This window comes from Ailuropoda melanoleuca, chromosome 7 (genome assembly GCF_002007445.2).
Source record: "Ailuropoda melanoleuca isolate Jingjing chromosome 7, ASM200744v2, whole genome shotgun sequence".
Taxonomy (NCBI): Eukaryota; Metazoa; Chordata; class Mammalia; order Carnivora; family Ursidae; genus Ailuropoda; species Ailuropoda melanoleuca.
Genome location: NC_048224.1, coordinates 120,145,102 through 120,169,893, shown reverse-complemented (window position 1 = coordinate 120,169,893; position 24,792 = coordinate 120,145,102).

Genomic DNA, 24,792 nt, shown 5'->3' with positions numbered 1-24,792 from the left:
CAGGCACTTACCTGCATTACAAAAAAGAAAAAAAAATAGGGTTTACATTAAGATGCCTGAAATTAATATAATGCTATATATTAATAAAAATTAATAAAGCTTCAACATTTGCATACTTGAAAGAAAGACAGGTCACATATGTCACAAGAGTGTTTTTTCTATAATATGCCACATGAAAAGATTTGACGATGCATTTGCAAAACTTAAAATGAGTGTTTTTGTTTTTTTAGATTTTACTTATTTACTTGAGAGAGAAAGAGGGAGAGGGGGAAGGAGCAACTGAGCCACCCAGGTGCACCTAAAATGAGTACCTTTATCCATATAACTAGGTGTTTAGAACATTAATAGTACTTAGTCCAGCCTTACGTGCTTTTGTGCTTATCTCAACCACCCACCTCTGTCTCATCCAGACAGAACCTCTTTCCTAATTTATGTGTGAGCCACTATCTTTGCTTTTCTTTATAGTTTTACTACATGTACAGGCAAGTCACACTCACACCCATTTGCATGTTGCTGTTTCTACATGTTCTTAAGGAAATCTTAGAGTACATGTTCTGTTATCTCTTGATCTTTATGTTCAACATGCAATGATTTACAATGCCTTAGTGTGGTAAAAAATGAGTTCTAGTCAATTTTTTTCATTGATATATAATATTCCATAAATATTTTACCAACATTTTATGAACATGGCTAGAATTATTTATACTGCTATCAGTGGGTGTTTTGTTTCCAGTTTTACTTATCTAATCTGAACATGGGTAAGCAGTCCATAATTGTTTGCTGTTACACATTTTTAAAAGTCTCTCACGCATACAGATATACCCTCCCCATATGGGCAACTTCATCTTGCAAGTCTTGTGAAACTTCATATTTTTACCCATAGTAGAGGATAACCATTCTCTCCTAATACTTATTTTCCAGCTTTTCCAAGGTTTACCAAAATGGCTTTTATGATATTTATTGTGGCTTTAGATATCACTGTTTCCATCACCTTTCATCCACCCTTTTGGTGAGGGAGAGATTCCATTCTGGGTTGACGGAGATAGAGTCTAATTCATGACACTCGATATTAGAAAGAAGATATCAAGGCTAGTTTTTCAGTTAACTAGTTTATCATATGAATTCAGAGACTAGCTGCGGGGGACACAGCATGTCATGCAAGGTCACATGGGTGGGTGCTACAATTGGGATCATAGTGAAAAGTCAAGGGCCTTGGGGAACAGAGTTCATAGCATCAAAAGGGTGCATACCCATTGGGTCCTGCTGGAAGATATAACTGGTTGGTTCCAAAGCTCTGAGAGCTGGTGAGGAACAATCTTGTCACCCAGGGATAAACAGGATATGAACTTGTTCATTTGGTATTAAGGACTTTTTAAGCAAAGAAACCATGAGGGAAGAGTGAGAAGGGGAAGTTGTAGTCAGGCCACGGCCCTCAAGTTCTTACCAACTGTCATGGAAGCACATTTTATTAGTATTTGCCTGTACCATGGTCACTTACTCTTATGTTTCTTGGTCACTTACTGATCTTCTGTGGAATGCCTGTTCTTGGCTTTTTTCTATTAATAGTCACTTTATATATTTTGCTTTCTAATTCAGACATACTTTATACTCTGGCTATTATTATCTTATTACAATGGCTGCCTGGGTGACTCACTTGGCTAAGCCCACCTTTGGCTCAGGTCATGATACCAGGGTCCTGGGACTGAGCCCCACATCGGGCTCCCTGCTCAGTGGGGAGTCTGCTTCTCCCTCTCCCCCTCCATGTGCTCTCTTGCTCTCTCTTTCTCTAATAAAAAAGTCGTTAAAAAAATAATACATCCTTCTAAATCGTATAATTTTCACTAACCCCACCCCATGGAACTAATTTTTGTGAATGATGTACAGCAAAAATCAAACCTGATTTTCTCAGTCAGTTACAAGGCCACCTCTTCCATAAATCAAATATGTATATTTATAAATCTATTTTGAGGTCATTTTGCCTTTTCATTGTCTTTTATTCCTAACCCTATACCAATGGAACACAATTATAATATGGTCATAAGTCTCGATATGTTTTAAGGAAAATATCTAGCTGTGTTCCTATTTTTCTCCTTAGCTATTGTTGATGCTTTCTTCTTCTTTACAATATTAGTGTGAGCTTATCAAGTTACAGAAATCCCTTCTGGAAGTTTGATTGTACAATACTGAAAATCCGGGGTTTTTTTTGNAAAAAAAAAAAAAAAGAGGTACCATACAGTTTCTTAATCATCATTTCATCAGAATGTACAGGAGTTTCTCTGCCTCCTTAACTTACTCTCAAATTCTTCTCTTTCTTCCTGACATTTTTATTTTGTTTTGCTTTTCTATTCATGTTCTCCATTATATTAAAAAAAATAGTTCTACACTATTTGCTGAAATATTTTTAGTGATTAATTCATCATTAGCATCAATTTAGTCAATGTTAAAAAAAATCCAGTTCAATATCTGAGTTCTGTTAACCTACAATATAATAAACTATGAAAATTAATTCCCCCATAACCTCAGTTTATTCATTAAATTTTACTCAATATTTAAAATTTCAAAGATGATCTCTATAATTATATTTATTAATGATACTTAAGTATCTTAGAGTACTTTTATCTTGTTGATAAAGTTATATTCCATGTTTACAAAATCCATATTCCATATTCCAACTTTAGTATGCTGGGCATGAAGGGATATGAGCTAGTTAGTCAAATGCATTAACAAGTTCTTCTAGCCATTAGCCACTCCACTCCAATATCTAAAGTACATTCATATGTATCTTAAGATAGGTGTCTAACTCAGTGTTTACACATAATGGTAGCAATATATTTACTGTATGACACTGATGAAAATTTAGAGAATTAATAGATATCCTAAACTGTTTTCCAGAAAATAATCATGTTTTATGTAAATATTTAAACTCATTCAAAAGTTGATTACAGTTGTGTTTTTATACTTGCACAGTTTCAATTTTTAAAGCTAAAAGGCCAACTCTATGATTTACTAAACTATGAATGTGATGTTAATTAGGATTTTGAAAATTTACATAATTAGCAATATGATTTATTTTTAAGGCTGAATTTACGGAAGGATTGGGAGTACAATGAATACTCTGAATATCTGGGTACTTAAGATTCAGGTTTATCCCTTCAAATAGAGCAACTAAAATTTTCACTGTGGTTAAAAATAAGAGTCAAGAAGTATTTGTATTTGACACATTTTAGCACAGTTTTTTCCTTCAAAATAAGTTCTAATTTGTTTCTGTTTTATTCTTTTTATCTAATAACTATTCACTTCTATCAAATTGCTTGGCAAGGAATGAGCATCTTTGTCATAATGAAATCTGATGAACCACAATCAGAATAATGACACATTTAACAAATGCATACATCTGGGTTCTTTTTGACTTAACAGTGGGTGTTATTTTAGCGATTTATTGTAAATAGACTTTTACCACATATACATTCAACTATTATATTTTCTCCATTTTTTTTAGATTTTTAAAAGAGCACTATGATCTTATCAGCACCACACATTCTGATGTTTGTTAATTTGGCTACAAAGTGACTTACGTAGAAATATATAGATACTATGGGGTCACTGCTGGAAATTCTATTGGCTCTCTTATTGGCGTGAACATGAAATACATAATAACATCAATTAAAGATTAGCGGGTTTTATTAGCATTAATGGAAATTATGCATGAGAATCAAATGGAGAGACACTAGACTTCCTTAATTTAAACATTATAACAGGGTGAGTATTTAAATTAAAAACAATTATTTCCAAGAAATGTTTAAAATTGAAGCATGGAATATTGAGGTTTTAGGTAATTTCCCCTTAATATATGTCAGAGAATCATACATCTTTCTCATTCTGAATTCCTGACTGCTACCATATAAATCATTTTCTCTGCTGGCAATAAAAAGTGCCAAGTGCTTCCTATTTAGCACACCAATGCTATACAACACAAATTGGCTTAATGCCTACTCATTTTTCAAGGTCTAGTGCAAATGCTATTGCTTTCCTGAAGCTTTTCCAAAAGCCACCATTACCAGACAAATTCAGTTATTAGTAAAACCTGAGGTGTTAACATATAATGTGATATTTACATCTGCATTTGAATACAGAATAAAAATAATACCTATAACATGATTTTATGGAGAAATTTCTATATGTATGTAATTATTATCATGAAAGGACTTGATTTGTAAAAGGCCCCTTGTAAATTGACATAAAATTCCTTCAGCATAAACAGCTTTTAGACATCTTTGAGTTCAACAGACTGTCCTTCAGTATATCGAATATGAATAAAAACAGTATTATCAGAAAAATACTAGATATTAGACAATTGAATTAAAGGTACAGAATATTATGAGTTAAAAAGTACACAGTTTCAAAACACAATCTCTTATTACTAAGTGAGAAGAACATCACTTAGTCATGTGTTTCCCTTTGGGAAGGGAAAAGCTGTCAAATTCATGGAAAGTTTTTTTCTGCCAAGGGAAAAAGTATCTTGCCAATTTTTTTATTTTTCTCTGTTTTTTTTAGACAGCCTTTTTAATTTAATTTTTTATTAAGATTTTATTATTTTATTATTAAGATATTATTAAGATTATTAAGATTTTTATTTATTTATTTGAAAGAGAGCACAAGCAGGGGGAGAAGGGATGGGAGAAGCAGACTCTCTGCTAAGCACAGAGCTGGATGCAGGGCTTGATCCCAGGACACTGAAGAGATGAAGGCAAACACTTAACTGACTGAGCCACCCAGGTGCCCTGACAGACTTTTTTAAAAAAAGAAAATGACAAGTATCCAAATGTGTCATTTCAATGACATTCTTATCTAGAGTTGCCTACTTGATACAAGATTCTAAGATTTCTAATCATATTATACTAATGTTCTCAATTTTTAAATGAGTATTCTTAAATATGTTATATAATCTATGTAAGTCTTTCTTGTCCAGAACCCTCCCTTTTCTTCAGAAATCATATAATGTTCAAGATTTTTGCAATTTTCAACATATTAATTTAAACTGGTTTCCACATATTGCCTTTGCTTTTCCAAAATTTCCAGTTGCCCTTCCAAAGCAATGTCTTTTTGGCAGCAGCCCCTCCCAGAAAAGGTTTGATTAACTTATGAATGGGCATCATGCCATGTAAACAGATGTGGAAAGTGTTAACAGAATATATCTGTCAATATAGCCACTGTGCTGGTATAATCCATGATTTCATTCTAAGTAATGAATACTTAGTATATTAATATACAGATTAAACTGCATACACCTAGTATATAAGCTCTTTAATGGTGAACAGGGACTTCTGGAAGCTGCCACAACTTTTTCAGGCCAGTAGGATAATATTTTATGCATTAAAGCAGCTTAATAAATCAGAGAAGTACAAAAATCTGCACTCTACCAATCCATTTGGAGAATAGTGATGACAGCCTAAAAGGCAGTCTAAATCCCCATACATTGTTTTATTTCTTCTTCAATCAAATATTACATGTCTTTTAATATTTCAGGCAATGTGACATATTCTTTTAAATATGTTGTTTATTAGGTACAAAATTCAATCTACAAATATAATTCTTATCACTCCTATTATTCCTATCATCTTTCAAAGATGAGGAAAACAGTCAGAGATTACTCCCTCTCCTTTCTTTGTTATTACAACTGTTACTTATGAAAGATTTTCTCTTAGTTATATGTAAAACTGACAATCAACTGCTAATGAAGAGCATGGATTTCTTCGCCTGAGTCACAGTATCTGAGTAAGTGCAGAGAAACCATCTGTGGATGCTGATAATGCAGGGTAAGATTCTCTACAACTGACATTTTGGTTTTATCACAAATTGAGCAAGATGGCCTGGGTGTAAGGAAGATCAAGTACCTACTATAGAAATCTTTTTTTTTTACCTCTGAGATTGATGATCTGCTAATAAGTACTCAATTTGGTCTGGAAGTGAAGATTTTGACTACTGCTTCTCATTCAGGGTGGAACTTTCGGGCAATCTCCTCTGGGCAACCGGACTGTGTAAGGTAAAACCAGAGAAAAACACTACCTTTTCCCTTTCCAGTCAGTGAAAGTGAACACAAGTCTGGGAAATAGATTTCAATGGTCAAACCCTTTTCTTGACAAAGTTCTGTAGCCAGTGGACTCCATAACCATACTTGAATTCCTTAAATTAAAAACAAAACTATTCAATCAATGCCTGTCTTCCTTTTTTCTTAAATCCAACATATAATGGCCACAAAAATAGTTAAGCAATAAAGTCAGTGAAATACAAAGAGACAAGAGTTTAAATCTACACCCTCCTACACAGTGAATAATTAGTGAGGTGGAGAGTAAAAACTCAGAAGCAGATGACATTGGAGCAATGAGGTGACATACAAAATGCACTTAAATATCAAACATGAATCTATTTCCAGACTAAATGCAGGGAGATCAACATCCAGTGTTTACCAAGAGGCATAAACCTAGATACAAACAAACAAACAAAAAAAGTATTTACATGAAAAATAAAGCCACTTAGCAACGTGTAGGTGGGACAAAAATCTGGTACATGCATCCTAGACACCGTGTGAAAAGACAAATAGAAATGTGTTGCCAGGTGGCAGTTTAAGTACTGCTTTTCTCCTCCCCTTCCTCCCTCCTTTTTAATAGCAAAGCTATTCTACCCTCAATTGTCACTCCACCCAGTGACTTCAAGTAACTATAAAATCTGGGTACCCCAAAGAGTGAAGATCCCAAAAACTTATTTTTCCAAGATGAAAAGGTACTACTCTGTTACCCACAGTGAATGGGAAACAGTGGCTTGAATCTCATTTATCCCTTATTCTTCCAGTAGAAAGCCGAAAGATACTTAATATTGTTACACTTAAACTATGTGTAAGTGACATTTGAAACAAGATGTATCAGGTGGCAATAATTTGAATTCTCTAGGGGAAAAAAAAAACTTTAACAAAAGTCTTATCTTGTAACAAAAAGTTTTAGTAGAAAATATAAGGACACAATCTGTTTCTGTACTTGATATTAGCATCACTGGCTAGTATTTGCTGAGAGCCAGAACAAAGCTGGGAGAACCCCCACTACAGATGCTATCATTCCACCTGAAGTCATGTTTCAATCTAAACATTTAGTTTATACCCTGACTACTAAACATTTTTATTGCATCACAAATCTCAGCAAATACTGCAACTAGTCTTCTTAGTAATTAAGAAAATAATGCTGTGATTATTCCACTCTTGTTTGGGCAAAATATTTTAAGTAATTTGTCTAATCATAGTTTGATATGTCAGCAAGTATAACCTCAGTTAATGAACTTGGCTAAAAGGAGTTTATGCATAATCAATGAGCTACTTATTAAGGAATTATTTTATGGAGAAGAGGGAAGTGGTTTACCTTATTTGTGATAATATGAATTGATGCTACATTTTTCAATAACCTAATATAGTGCAGCGTCAGCAACTGTATTGTTATAAACGTTCTAAATCTGCCATAAATCACCTTATGTACAGAAAACCTAAATGAATGCAATATTCTATTTATGTTTTATTATAATCGTTTAAAACATATTTTTTTCTGTTTTCTTACAAAGCTGTTCTTGTAGTTAGTTAGAGTGATAATTAAATAGATTCTCCTCTGTGCTCCTCATACTATTCTAGACTATTTCAGAGATGGTCTTTCTGCATGCAGAAGCTATTTAATTCTGATTAAATTCTACTTTATTTTATAGTATGCTCATGGATAACACCTTTTACACTTGAGTTGAGAAACTCTGGCATTATGCAAATCTGAAGTGGATGATATGTTTGGCATCTAAGGAGCAAAGATTGTACGGTCAACCATCTCTACCTACATCTATACTTATGTTTATATGTAGCTCTTATTTCTGTTTATACACATATATGTATATGATGTGTAATGCATGTGTTAATTTGAATCTCTACTGGTGTCCTACCAATAAGGGATATTGACGCCTGTGTGTGTATATACATATAAATCTATAACTATGGCATTCAAATCATTATCATTACATACACATTCAACCTTATTTGACCCTTGACTTCTCATATTGATGGACTGGCATAATAAGATATTATAGTTACCACACATATGCACAACTTATTTGGATTCAGTTTCTTAAGTCACTCCCATGTGACTAAATTAAAATTATCTCCAGCTTGCCTGTTAAATCACTCCCATTAGCACCATTCCTCAGTTTTATTGTCACATCCCATTTTTGACTCCACTAATTATATTATGTCATTATCCCCTTTCTTACTTTCTTTCAGTTATTTCTATGTTCTGTTACTGCAAAAGTACATTCTAGAACACATTAAGTCTCCCTGTGCTTATCCATTTTCATAATGCATTTATATTAGTTTGGACAGGCTAATGTAAGGTAACAAATGCTTAATACCAATGATAGCACATTCTAGGTGACTTAGCACATGGTCTTTCTAGTAAATAACGTTTCATAGAACACAGAAATGCTTCTTCATGTACTGCCTAGGTCTGCCTTTGCATTACAGGGTTACAGTTGAATAGTTGTTACAGAGACCTTATTAGCCCACAAAGCAACAACTGTTTTCTATCTGGTTTTACGGGTGAAGAAAAATACTACCACCTTGACACAAATGAAATTTATTTTCTGCTCACAAAAAAAGTCTTGGTTTGTCCTAAGATTCCCTGGGTACCTCTCTTTCATGTGGTCATTGAGGGAACTTGTTTGGTGGTTACTCTGTTATCTACAGCATGTGACTTTCAAAACTGCTTTGTTGTTTTCATCCAAGATGAAAGACAGACCACAGAAGACTGGATGGGATTATTTGAGGTGTCAGGCCTCAATAATCCTTAAGATACCCTCACATTCCTTCGGCTGGAAATCAACCACTAGTCAGTCCAGATGCAAGGGACGATGGAGTAAGTAACCCACTTTTGTAAACAGGAAAAGAATAATGCTGAATAAGTAGTATTTGCCACAAGTTCTAAGAGTGTCAGTCCTGGAAGAACTCAACAATCTGATTTCTCCAGGTCTGCCACTGAACACCCTAATAATGCTATAGAAATTTAAAAAGGAGGGGTGATTACTGCCGCAATAAAAAAGCCACAAGTCTCAAGTGGGCTCTCAGTCTGGCCCGTCATGCTCTATTTCTTTGTTGAATGGTCAGACTTTCAAAGTCACAATTTCAAATTCTCCTTACTTTGTCCAACCACTTATTTCTCTTCCATCTGTTCCATCCCCCTGTCTTAAAATTGCACCTGGTTTGTAGAAAAATAGAAACCATGAGACAGTTGTCTCTCAACCTTTGTGTCACTTACATCAAGTTATCTGCAGCTACAGGCATCCCCCTTCTCCTCTTTCTTCTGTATGTAAGAGTTGTCCAACATCTAACTAAAGGACAAAATTTATACTAGAGACATACCTTTAAGAATGTTACATAATTTATTATCCTTCAGGCTTATTTTGTTCAAAACATCCTTCTCAAATAATAATGCCCCTTTGGAAAGTCTATCTTATCTTAACTCAGACAATAAATAATCCAGCCATTACTATATATATATATATTTTTTTTTTCCCCATCTTTTCATAGCTTCTAATTGATGCCATTCTTCAAAACTGAAATTCCCCGCCTTCTCTCAGGTCAGAGAGAAGGTGATTCATTAACAAACACTGTCTACCTATAGCTGTGTCCATGACCAGCAATCTCCACTCTGAACTACGTACTCCAGATTCATGTGTTCTATTGTACAAAAACAAACTAAAGGCCATCCTGTTAATCATATCTTTTTTCTTCCACTGTCACAAAGGCCAATGAGTACCATGACCCCTCATTCAAGTTGCACAACCAAGAAACGGGCATATCTAAACTTAATAAACCTAAATATATCTGTTATCTTCATACCTTCCTTCCTCTACCCACTGTCTCCATGACATGTCCATTTTAAACACACATTAACTTCAAAATATACAATGTTGAAACATCTCAAACTCTGTTTAAGTCTCTCCTTTCTAGCCCAAGCTATCATTTACTTCAAATAACAGAACAATCTTACCTACTTACATCCATTGGTAAACCATTTTTTCAATTTCTAGCCTCCACAATGTAGGCAAAGCAACAGTATTAGTATGTAAATATAATAATTTCTCCTTACATCAGTTTCTTTCCTAAACACAGCTGTTCCCCTTTAAACAAGATGCTCAAGAACAAATTTGGGGAATTTGGGAAGAAATGTTTAAACCCTGAATAGACAAGCTACTTATCTTCAAACTCATCCCTTACAGGTCCTCTATATCCCAGCCTCACACATCTTTTCTTCATGGCACTTGGACCACTCTGTTTCTTCCTTCCATTGCTACTCAACCAGGATGTTTCCTCTTTGAAGGGTTTACTTTTGTTTAGACCTCAGGTCTAATACTATTTCAAGGAAAATTAAGATTATATAATTTCCCACCCACCTCCAATAGTGCACCTTTTACTTAACTTTTATAGCGCTTACTAGAGTTGCCATTTGGTTTTAATGTGACCGCTATTCATGTGCTTATTCAATTAATGTTTGCCTAATTCATTAGACTGTGAACTCCAGGAAAGCAAGACCCTTAATTTTGCTCTCCAGCTTAATTCCAGCACCTGGCATAGTGCTCGAAATTAGGTAGAAAATGAAAAAGTATATAATAAAGTATCTCACAAATAATCTGATAAATAAAATTAAAGCAATTCAAATTGTCACATGAATTCACAGTATTATCTTGTCCAAAATTAATAAGTTTTTGACCCCCTCAACTCTACTCACCCTCCAGATATCCAGGCATTTTCCACTTGTATACTACTAATAAGTATAATTTAAAAAGACGGTGCATCGCATGCATGAGCTGCTCTAATTTAGTGGAACAAAATTTGTTATATTGAATTAATCTTTCTAAACTGCCACCACATCATGCCTTTATATTAGCAAAGTGGAGTCGGCTCTGTTGACCTGTTTCTATACGTGATTATATAATATCTTCTATATGTATTTATCTTTTCTATAATAAGTAAAATAAACAGCCTTTTATTTTCTATTCAAGATGTCTTAGCCTGTTTGGGTTGCTATAGCAAAACACCATAGACTTGATGGCTTATAAACAAATTTCTCACAACTCGGGAGGTTGGGAATTCCAAGATCAAGGCACTGCCAGATTCTGTTATCTGGTGAGGACATATTTCCTGGTTCATACAGAATCCTGCTTACTGTGTCCTCAACAAGGCAGAAGGGTGAAGGAGCCCTCCGATTTCTCTTTTACAAGGGTACTTCATCCCATTAATAAGGACTCTGACCTCATGTTCTTATTACCTACTAAAGAACCAATCTCCTAATACTATCACATTAGGCATTAGGGTAACATGAATTTTGAAGGCAAACATTCAATCTGGAACACAAGTCCTGTTTTTCTAATATTTAAGTACGGTTGATTTTTTTAAGGTAAAATGTAAATATCAAATTGAAATTTGAATTAAGAGAATTATACAGTCACATGAACATGTAACAAAGAATACAGAAATTACATGTACATTTGCCACATATCCCTAGTGATGTCACATTGAGGAAATTAACATTGATTAAAAAAAAAACTGATCTTATTCTGATATTCTGTTCTACTTTCATTCATTTGTATACATATATATTTTTTTAATAAAATTTTACCCATTGTACAGGTACATTTATCCATTATCACAGCCAAGATGAACAGTTCAACTAATATCCCTTGTATTCTCTGATAGCCATGCACATTTCCTCCAATATCCCCTGGCCTTCACCACTAACCCCTAGCAATCTGCTCTCCTTTTCTAAAATTTCATCATTTCAAAAATGTTATATAAATGAGAGGTACCTGGGTGGCTCACTCAGTTAAGTGTCTGACTTTGGCTCAGGTTATGATCTCAGAGTCCTGGGTTCAAGCCCCATGTCAAGCTCCATACTCCGCAGGGAGTACGCTTCTCCCTCTCCCTCTGCCTCGCCCCCCCGCTCATGCTGTCTCTCTCCCATGAATAAAACCTTTTAAAAATGTTACATAAATTAAATAATATAGTATGTAAGCTTTTAAAACTGCTTTTTACATGCATAATTCCCCAAGGTGATGTTGTAAAAATCAAAAGTTCTTTCTTTTTATTGGTGAGTATTCCACAGAGTGGATGGATGGGTATGGGTGTATTTGTGTATCAGAGTTTAACCATTCATTCCTTGAAGGGATATCTGGGTTATTTCCAATTTAGGGCTATTCCGAATAATGCTGTTAGGAACTCTCATATACAGCTGACCCTTGAACAACATAGGTTTGAACTTCATGGATGACTTAATGCAGGTCTTTAACAGTTGACAGCAAAAACCAGAAAGTATTTATTTACAACTGCCTAGCCTAGAATGCATGAGACCAAACTGAAGGCGACTGGGCAGGGCTGTAGGTTGCCTCTTGTGCCTGTGGGGTGGTTGACGGAGCACCCAGGGATGATGGGCCGGGATGCTGGGCTAAAATGGAGGCACGTATTTTTAAAGGTTACACCAATCTTACATTACTAAAATAAATACAGCATGAATATGTTAAAAAAAAACTTAAAAATTTAAAGAAAGGAAGAAAGAAAGAAGGAGAAAGAAAGAAAGAAAGAAAGAAAGAAAGAAAGAAAGAAAGAAAGAAAGAAAGAAAAAGAAATGGAGGAATGTGTCTCCTTCCCCCAAATCCTCAGCACACTGGGCTCTGGGGCTGAACTTGTGTGGCCTTGGGCCCTGGCCCCATAGCCTCTCAGACACCAACCCACTTGCGCGGCTGCAGCTGCTGATGGTCTTGACCTGGTGGTACACCTCTAGGCACATAAGGAGCTTTGTTGCCTGTGGTTCCACCGTGAAGCTATTACCGCTGGGCTGAGGTCACCAGGCTGTGGAACATCACCACCCCTGGGCCAGGCCTACTGTTGCCACCGCCGATGGCCCCGTTGGCCTGGCCTAGGTCTACATGGAATTTCAATGACTATAAGTACAGTTCTGTTCATTTATTTTCTCTTTATAATTTATTAATATTCTCTTCTACTGTATTTTATTGCAAGAATACAGTATACAATAGATAAAACACAAAAAATGTCTTAATCAACTGTTTATGTTATTGATAAGGTTTCTAGTCACAGCAGGCTATCAGTTAAGTTTGGGGGGATTAAAAGTTAGACACAGATTTTAATTTTCAACTGTGCACAGGGTCAACGCCCAAACCCCTGCCTTGTTTAAGGGTTAACTGTATATGTTTTTGTGTGAACATGTCAACAGTGCCCTGGGATAAATGGCAAAAAATGCAGTTTCTAGGTTATATGGTAATTGCAAGGAATTATTTTAAAAACTTCTCCCTACACTTTCACAAATTACCAGAAGTGTATTATGAATAGCAAAACTACTTGAGTATAGGATTGTTAGTGTCTTTGAGTAATATGTATTCACAAATCAAAAACTGACTTGATGTACTGAGATAAAATAAAGGTTAAATAACGAAAGGATATCTTTTAACCTAAGCAATGATTTACCAATAGTTCAAAGGATGCAGACAGTCACAAATCACAGGTTAATAAACCTGGCAACATCTGAGAACAGCACTGAAGCTTTCCAGATCCTTTCTTTCCCACATCAGAGCAAGCTCTTATTCAAATTTAATATACAAGTTCCCAAGAGATGCATCAGGGCATCACCTACACAAATGGAGTCATTTTAGTCATACAATATCTTCATTTATACTGTGATAATTACAAGCTGTCACTGACATTTTCTAGCAGTCTTTGCCCTATGCATCCACAATTTTGAGGTTTATAAGCCATTTAGACAGACAAGGTATCTGCTGTTAAAAGTATTTGATAAAAACTCTACATTGTTTCCACTAGTAAATAACATGTGTAGATAAGATTAGCTTGTTTACAAGGAGGTCAGACCACATTGCTTTTTTATTTCTTCATGAGAATGTATGAGGGCAAGGAAAATGGATTGGAGGCCAGTTGCTAACCCCTCCTTTCTGGTCCACATTTTTTAGTTTGGAGTCCAATAATTCTATTTTTATAACAAATATAAACGTGGTAGAATACACAACATACACACACAAAGAACGTCTGGATTTTTCATCTATACTAGGAAACATAAAATTGACCTCCTATGCATAGCATCTTTGTATACTGGTCTTTTTTTTTTTTTTCTCTACCAGAATTTATTCATGCTTTTTCATAGAGAAAAATATTGATTATGCTCACCATAAATATATTTTCAACCTTTCCTCCCATCTCTAAAACTCACTTGCAATCTTGACCTACACATAATATAAAAGCCACCCTTTTGTGTATTGATTTTTTTTTTTTTTTTTTTTTTTTTTTTTTTTTTTTGGTGTTCTGTGGTCATGTTTTGCAATGCCTATGGGTAGGAATCTTACATAAGCTACTAACAGTTTTCTTAAGAACCTTATTTTTTAGGATATTTTCAGTTAGTATTTGATAGGAACTTTATAAAATATTTCAGTGAAGGTGGCAAAAGCCACAAATAAATGAAATTTTTAAAAAAAATTTTTAAAGATTTTATTTATTTGAGAGACAGCGCGTGTGGATGCAGGAGTACAAACACAAGCAAGGGGAGTGGCAGGTGGAGGGAGCGGGAGAAGGCAGCTCCCACTAAGCAGAGAGCCCAGTGCAGGGTTGGATCCCAGGACCCTGGGATCATGACCTGAGCTGAAGGCAGATGCTTAACCGACTAAGTCAACCAGGTGCCCTTAAATGAAAATATTTAAATAGATGGACGCCCATATGAAAAAAAAAAAAAACAAAACTGCAAGGGCTCTATCACCAAATATAAGAAAAACAAACCAAGCAAAATTTTTAAAGATGAACACCACAGAACAGGAAGTTGAGACAGTCCCCGTCCTTTCCATACACAGATTCACATGTCCGGTTGAAACCCACACTGATCTGAATGTATTGCTTTTTGTGAAGCAACATGGCATGCAGGTTGTTGTGATGGGAATACAGGATCCTAGCTTAGAATAAAAAGAGCAGTTTTGGAAGATGGGCTCACTCAACATTAACTACCATATACATATTTTTCTATTTCATTGGTATCTACAATCTCTAACTACTTAAATTATGAGAAATAAAGCTCCAACTCTTTAAAATCATATGTAAAAGATAACTTTGACAGTGTAAGCAAAGTGAAAAAGAAAAACAAAGGGAAATAGAAAAGTAAAATTCACTATACAAAAAATTCAAAATATAGTGTTCTCATAAACACAGAAGTGCTTTTTACCCTTTTGGTATGCTATTTTTATCATATATTTATGTACAAGCAGGAAATGCAAAACTGAATGTAACACTTCACTTCCGAGTATATTTTTTACTTTATATATGAAAATATTCTGTCTTGATTTAAAAAATAGAAATGTGTCCACAGTCCGAACTTTTTATTATGTTTTTCATAAACAAGATCATTATCTCTAGCTGTACAAGGACAAATCACATTTAAAACCTTGAACTTGGGGGGGCACCTGGGTGGCTCAGTTGCTAAGCATTTGCCTTCGGCCCAGGGCATGGTCCCGGGGTCCTGGGCTCAAGCCCCACATCTTCCTCTCCCACTCCCCCTGCTTGTGTTCCCTCTCTCGCTGGCTGTCTCTCTGTCAAATAAATAAATAAAATCTTTAAAAAAATTAAATTAAAAAAATAAAACCTTGAACTTGGTTTCTCTGTGAACACAGGAACAAATAAGTGAACTCTCTTACTCTGAATCTTGAAGACCTCCTACCAAGACAATTTCCCCACAATACCTACTGTAAAAGGTCCAGGGGTGGGGCTATACAAACTAGAAACTCCAAAATATAGAGTATACTACTATACCTGATCTTATGTTTCTATGATTGTCTTTAAAAATACTATAGTTAGTACCAGAATATGCAAATATCCAAATATTCCCTAAGGAAATACACTTCAGAAATTTTGTTACAATACCCCACCCTCCACCATCTCCTAGCAAGCAGATCAACTTGCTATTCTTGTAATTCCTTTTCATCCTCCCTCCTCTGAACCTCATTTAGAACTTTAAAACTTAGCAAATATTGTTTTTAAGTGCTTTATCAATGTTTGAGACACAATTCATATCCATTATTTCAAATTTACTTTTCTTAGCTTCAATCTCTTTTTCATCTGTTCAAAAACAAGGCTTTGCATATTTTGTCCAGTTACCATATTTATTGGACTTCAAAGTCTCCAAACATGTTTTGAGATTCTGGATAGCAAGGATATTCGACCTATCTCGGTATCCTCACAGTACCTACACCAAGCAGTACCTACCCCATTGCATATGTTCCTTCCCTGCTCAATTAACTGAACTGCAAAATATCTGGTGGAAAAACCCTTCCAAATATGTCCCAAGTGCCAACATTTCATTTGTGCGATCTCAGGTTTCTTCCCTTAACAAAAGTACCCTTTTGAAAATACTGCAAGTTTCCTCAAGTGTTATTATAAAATTTTAAATATTGTTTTTTCCTGAACCCTACAACCAACTCAAGAAAGAAAATAAAATTTTTAAAGGCAATTTAGAAAGTAAATTGTTTTTGCTACTGTGGTGACTAAAATTCTCTTCCCAGAACACCTAACTTTGGTTTCTTGGGTTAAACATTCTGTTGGAGATATTCATATTTATAGTATGATTTTTTTTTTTAATTTGGGCAAGCAGAAGTAATATATCCTGATTATTTTGGCATGCCCACCTCTAATTCAAAGAGTACATTTTCATTTTTTTAGATATTATTTGGGTGTGAGAAATTAATTTCAAATGTCTAAGGGTTTCTTAAACCTAGCTATAGGCTAAACTCTGCCAAATCAGACCCACATCATAACAACAACTTAATGATACAAGATTAAAATGTCTGCACATGGACTCACTATACTCACATATAGCAACCTTGTTGACCTGAATTGTTTGAATGTGCAAACCAGGGAGCTGATGATTCTACAGGCTGTAGGTCATTTATAATTCCAGCTGTGCTAGCTGTGGAGCTTGCCAATAAATCCTGCCACCACCCAGGGCTTTTCCTAAAATCTGTGCTGTCATGGATTTAGAGGCTCACTGATAAATGATAAGAACACTTGATAAAAATAGCATCAGTTAGCTTAGTCCTGATTTTTTTTTGTCATTATTCTTACAGATTTTCTGACAGAGACAATAACCTGTATTCTCAGTGAATGGATATAATTTTACCTTAAAAGAGTTCCAAGTTTTCTTTATTACAAAGACTATTATGTATTTTTTGTGTGTGTGCTCCTGGGGATATATTAGACAGTAAGAAAAACCAAACTGTAAAATCTCCCCTGCCAACGAAGCAGATGACAGTCTAGCCCTCTGTGATGAGCACAGAGCACATAACTCACTGAAACACAGGCGAGACAGTGATTACAGGAAAGAGAGACAGTACAGGGATCTTCTTAGAAGATACCATCATGTCCAAGTGATCTATTGAAACAGGGTATAATTTTCTAGGTTCACAACAACAACAAAAACCTAATAGTTACACCACGTGTAACAGTTTGCACAACAATTTTGTATGCATTCACCTTTATATTTTAGACAAAGAAAAGAGAATGAACAAAGAATGAAAGGAACATGAAAATCCCTACATTTCCCTACAAACATTTATGAAGGATTAGACTTCAGTTATGAGGGCTCCTTTACACATAAGCCATGTTTTACCAGTGTGCCAATATGCAAGCGTGTGTGGTGCCTCTAACGTGGAACGGGCTTGACTTGCTTCTCACAGGACAACACAGTGACAGGCACATGGCAGGCAGTCAATAGGCATTAGCTGCTTCAGGAAAGTGTGAGATCGTAAAAGGATTTTTCATATCAAAGGAGTAACTAAAAATACTTTAATACTAGGAAACAGTTTCTATGTTATTTCTTTAATTAATAGAATAAATATAAAAATACTTTGTCAGATTTGGCAATATGTGTATTTATTTCTCCAGTAAATATTGAACAAATTCTGTGTGTCACAAACTGATGAATGCTGAAGACGCGCCAGTGAGTGAAATGAATGACAGAAAAATTCTTCTCATGGTGCTTGCATTCAGAGGATTATTTTAATTGTTTTCAAATAGAAAATAAATATTTCTTGAATAAAGAATTTAATTATTCACACTAATTTCTTTATAAATATTTCACTTTTTTTTAAAGAGTTATTTATTTACTTTAGAGAGAGAGCTTGCCAGCGGTGGGAAGGTCAGAGGGAGAGGAAAAGAATCTACGGCAGACTCCTCGCCGAGCTTGGACCACCCCACGCCCTCTGCCTGACACAGGGCTCAGTCCCAGGACACTGAGATCATGACCTGAGCCAAAATCAAGAGTCTGCCACTCAACTGACCGAGGCACCCAAGCACCCCTAAAATTTAACTTAATTTCTGAGTGTTTGGAAGCCCAAACTCCAGAATAAATCTTACATGTCACAGCAGTAAGCTTCTAAATGAGAAAGCCCCTACATTGGCACAATTCACTTGGTTACTAAACTCTCCCTGCAGCAGATTCAGATGTGTGTACCTATATTTATGTTGTATGCACAGCAAAACATGCAGAATATATTTCATAAAGAGGTCTCTGATTTAATATTAAGACTACATCATCTAACTTCCCATTAATGTCCATTCATGTAGCATAATTAAGCTTTCAAAATTACAGAATTTTTTGATAAAATTCCCAATGCTTTACTTATCAACTAGTCATTTTATACACAAATTTTATATACCATTTTCAGAATCTAAAAAGTCAAACTGATCCATTTTCTAAATAAGATATTAGCAAGATACTTGGAGGTGAATATGGTTTTATATTCTTGAGATATCGGCAATCAAGGTCCTTTTTATTAATGCTAAAAAAGGAGTTTGAACTGATAAATCACTCTGATAAAGTCTGCTTATCAATCATAATGTAGGCTTAAAGACAATAACCAAAAAAAATCTTAAATTTTGGTAGCACTATGAGAAAATCTTGGGTTGGTAGATAATGTGCAATTTTATTTTAAAGGCTGGATTAATCACTAGGAATTTTTTTTTTTTTTGGTACAACAAAATTTTATCCCCTTCCTGGATTCCAACTCTCTTATGTTTTAGATGTTTGAGGCCTAGTATATTGCTACAGTTGTTTTTTACCGACAGAAAAATTCTTTATATGTCTCAATGATAAGACATTTGATGGACTTGTTGGGGCACTGGGGTCACAGGGAGATGATGCAGTAAAAAAATAGTGACAGAATACATTAATCAGGGCACCTGGGTGGCTCAGTCAGTTAAGCATCTGCCTTCAGCTCAGGTCATGATCCTAGGATCCTGGGTTCAAGCCCCATGTGGGGCTTCCTGTTCGGCTGGGAGCCTGCTTCTCCCTCTCCCTACCCACCCTGCTCATGCTCAGGAGCACTGTCTCACTCAAATAAATAAAAACTTAAAAAAATCCACTAATCAAAATTCAGATGATAAATTCTCCATTCTGTCCTCTGCATATACGGTTCTATATTTTAGGTAGAACAGATATTTATGAGCTTAATTGTGTAAGTTAAGGTTAAATAATACTGAATTATTTAACCTAAAAGTGTGCCTTTATAAACATATCAAAACATCAACTCATACAGACAACAGACACATGAAAAGATGCTCAACATCACTGATCATCAGGGAAATGCACGATGAGGTATCTCCTCACACCACACCAGTCAGACTGGTTAGTATCAAAAAGACAAGAAATAACTGTTGGTGAGCATGTGAAGGAAAGGGAACCCTTGTGCACTCCTGGTGGGAGTGTAAACTGGTGCAAGTACTGCAGAAAACAGTATGGAGATTCCTCAAGTTAAAAACAGAGATACTATATGATCCAGTAATTCCACTTCTGGGTAGTTACCCAAAGAAAACAAAACACTAATTCAAAAAATATATGCATCACTTTGTTTATTGCAGCATTATTTATAATAACCAAGATAGGGAAGCAACTCAAGTGTCCATAAACAGATGAATAAAGATAACATGATGCGTATGTATACACACACACACACGCACACTAGAACATTAGTCATAAGAAGGATGGATCTTACCATTTGCAACAACATGGACAGACTTAGAGGGTATTATGCTAAGTGAAATAAGTCAAAAAGACAAATACTCCAAGATTTCACTCAGGTGAATATTTTTAGGTGACTTAGGGTCTGTTCAGTATTAGAAAATATATCTTATACCGTATGTAATTATGCTTTTCTAGTTCTAAAATGATTCATGTATCAAAATCAGAAAAAATACATTTCTTAAAGTTTCTTTTGGACTTTGATGGGAATTAAGTTGTATAGATTAACTTGAAAATTGTAATTTTTGAAATGTTCAGTAATGTATGTAACAAATTAAAAAAAAAAAACGGGTAGCATAAAACCACTCAGAATAGACATTTTCAAAAGGTGAAGAAATACGTGGGACACCTGGGTGGCTCAGTCAAACAGCTGCCTTTGGCTCAGGGCATGATCTCAGGGTCCTGGGATGGACTCAAGCCTATGTAACATCAGCAGAGTCTCAGCTTTTAGTAATGTATTTTCAGGCAAATCCTTAGTAACAGTTACATTTAGAAGAAAATTAAAACAAGTGCATAAGATAGTTTGCATCCTTCATTTTTCCAGAGGGTGAAGATTTTTACAAATTGGTTATGTAATAAAATAAACACAGGCGGTCAATGCCTTCCAAAGGATCAGATTAGGTCTCCCAAGCCACTAAGGACACCTCACCAGCTGCTGGGCATCTTTGCAATAGTTTGCATGTAGACTATCCTTCCTTTTCCAGGCAGACCAAAAACGGTCATAATTTTCATGTATAAATATTAGCATATTAAATATTACCTTTACAATTTCTCCCCAGTCTCTTGCAATATTCCCCTTTCCTCCTTTCTCTGAGGACATGATATTTATTGTTGCCCTCCAGGTAACAGAAGTTCCCCTCTATGCCATCCAGCCAAAATGCTTTTTAGGTAACACCTAATCTTCAAAATAGGAACATTATTTGAAATTTAAAATACAGCAAGCTAAATTGATTAACATAAAAAATGTAAATGACTCATCTTATTCTTGAGGTAATAGCTTCTGAGAGTGATTTACATTGTTAATCCAAAAGAACAAGTATTGCCTGGATTAGACAGAGTGGAGACATCAAGTTATACATAAGGAAGAATATTCTATGTAGGTTTGTAATTTCTCTGCTTATGGGAAAATTGTTCTCTGCTTGTAGAGTTAGAGAGAGAAAACACTATAAGGCTACAACTTGGTTCTGTTTCCTTTTGGTCTAATATATTTTATATCCAGAGGTTTTTAATATTTTCTCCTATCTTTATTACCATGGATTGAGGAGCATGGTTACCCCCGAGGAAACAGAAGGGAAATGCCCAAGTGCAAATAATCATTGCTATACAAATGATCTCACTGTATTAGTAAAGTTTCCTTTGTTACATTGGGGTGACAGATACATCACTTGTCAATGTATTGTTATTTATAGTTTTAATTATAGAATATATTTGTAAAAATGGAGAAGGCCAACCCTATACCGGACATCATGAATTCTAACATCCAGGCATTTATGCATCTTTAATAAGATCCTCAACGCTACTCACATAACCAAAATTTTAGATTCACCAATTTAAATACAGCTTTTCTGGTCTTCGTTTAATTTCATTAGGGAAACGCAATCATTTTTCTAAATTAAAATTAGCCAATACAGCAGTTCCCCCCTTATCTGCAGTTATTCTTTGCAAGGTTTCAGTTACTGTCAACCATGGTCCTTAAGCAGATGATCCTCTGACAAACGATCATCAGATCAATAGTAGCCCAACACTATGCCACAATGTCTATGTCACTCATCTCACTTCATCTCATCACGTGGGTACTTTATCCTCTCACATGATTACAAGAAGGGAAGAAGGGGGAGTACAGTACGGTAAGATTTGAGACCATATTCTCATAACTTTTTATTATAGTATATTGTTATAATTGTCTATTTTACTATTGTCAAGCTCTTACTGTGCCTAATTTATAAGTTAAACTATGTCATAAGTATGTATGCAAAAGAAAAAATGTAATACGTATGGTATGCCGTACTACCCATGGTTTCAAGCATCCACTAAGGGTCTTGGAATGCATTCCCTAAAGATAAGAGACTATTGTGCAATAAAATTTGTGACCACAGTATGGTATTTGGTGTTTTACTAATTTTAGAAAGTGTATCTCCCTGGTGCACTAGATTATGTATAAATTATAAGAGCTGCCACCGAGTTGATGTTTCTACTCACTTCTTGATGATGTCTGAGTTTTTTCTAAAAATATTTTCAGTCAGGTATTAGTGGAGGAAAATATGATGGCTTGCTATAGTCATATGTTTGCATATATGTAGTCATATATATAAGTTACACACTAACACAGAACTTTTAAATTACAATTACTATAAATATTCAAAGGAGTATATCATTTCAAGTAATGAATACAGGGATCCTATTTTCCTGGGGAGAGGGCTATCTAAATGATAGCTTTTTTCATAGCATTATATAAATTGAGATTTGAAAAACCAGTCATTTGTGCATGCATCACATGGGTTACATCTCAGAGAAGCTTAATTCTATGACAGAGAGCTTAAAAATATTAACTAAAGAAATAATTGAATGTTCCTGAAGCCACTTCATATTTACATATCTGTCAACCACCAACACAGCACCACTTGACAGAATAATGCAACTAATTAAAATGAAATGGAAAAGAAAACAAAATATTCTCTATAAAACCAAAGTCAGAGTCAAATAAATTTGAGGTGAACTATTCAGCGTAACTCTAAATCATTTTCTGTATCTTCCTATCTTCTTGTGGTGATTGTTTTCATTTAAGAATGATAAATTTAGCCTATTATATTTGTACTATCCAGGCCAATACACTTTTAATGAATAGCAAGCATGCAACTGTAACTAGAATATATATTTATTTATTATTTATGATGTATGTTCTTGACAGTGATAAAGGAGGGGGTAGCAGGTGCATAATCAAGACAGTTAAAACATTGCAATACAAAGAAAAAAAAAAGAAAAATTTAACGTAGCCCAAAGTGACATTAGCAATTATATTTATCTAAATGTGTACTTAAAAATAATATACGGCTTCATTAAGTGTCCCAGATTTCTATGTGGTATATTTCTCCTAATTATATGTTAGGAGAATGTGGCAAAAAAATGAATTTGGAGTTAGTGAAGCAATTGTGTCTCCTGAACATATCTCTTAACTAATGGGATAATTTATACATTGTACTTTTTCCTTTTCCATTCTCCCAGTAGGATGATATTTCTTCCAAATAACAGAGCTTCTTCAACAAAAATTGTGTACCATCACTAAAATAGTCAATCTGACAAATGTATTATGACATGTGTTTTTCCTTATCCTTAAACTGGATGATTATTTTCAATGTTTCCATTTTTTTCCTCAAATTGATAGTTATGTAAAACTTCTATTCTCAAAAAAAAATTCAATCCTACTATTTTTTCTTTTATATTATAAAATGCAAGAGAATTCTCAAGATCTTATCCTATTAGGTATTATGATTTGAAATAACAGTAAATGATGAAGAAACAGGATAAAACAAAACTTAAAACCAAATCCTAAAAACACACATAGGTATTTTTACACACAAAATATATTTTGACATATATTCCCAGAAACTGTCTCTCAGTGTTACATCTATTCTTTAGGAACAGAGTGTCTATTTTGGTTACCTTTCCTTTTTTGGCACTTATCTACCTCAAGACCCTAATAAAGTATTCTTTGGAGATTTTCATTTATATTAATGTAAACACTGGGGCCACAACTGAATCATATCCACACAGGAAAGTGTCCAGGTTATTTTATCACTGGTTTCCTTACCTCAATCAGTCATTTCAACTTATAATCTTCAGTCACTGCCTATTTATGCTTCTTTTAAACTATTATGTGAATCTCACATAAACTCTTTATAAATACAAAATTCACATTTAAATTTAAAATTTTAATCTAATTTAAAAATTAGAATTACCTCTAGGATGCAAAGATGGTTCAACATATGCAAATCAATAGCTGTGACACATATTAACAGAAGGAAAGATAAAAATCACACGATGTCATATACAGAATAAGCATCTGACAAAATTCAGTACTCTTTCATGATAAAAACACCCAGAAAAGTATAGAAGGAACATATCTCAACATAATAAAGGCCATATAAGAAAAGCCTAGAACTAGTGAACTAGTGAACAACATAGTGAACTTGAAAAACGGGAAGTGTTTCCTTTAAGATTGGGAACAAATAAAACTGCCTCTTCTTGCCACCATTTCTATCAACATAATACTGGAAATCCTTACTACAGCAATTAGACAAGAATAGAAATAAAAGGAATACAAATTGAAAAGGAAGAAGTAAAATCATCTGTTTGCAAATGGCATGATCCTATATGGGAAAACCCTAAAAATTCTACCAAAAAACTTTAGAATAAATTCAATAAAGTTGTTAGATAGAAAATCAACATAAAAATCAGTTGATTTCTATATACTAACAATCCACCCTAAAAGAAAATTAACAAAACAATCCCTTCCACAATAACATCTAAAAGAATAAAATACTTAAGAATAAATTTAACCAAGGAGATGAGAGAACTGCACAAAACAAAAAAATGAAATTAAAGCACAGTCAAATAAAGACATCTTGTGTTCATAGATTGGAAGAAT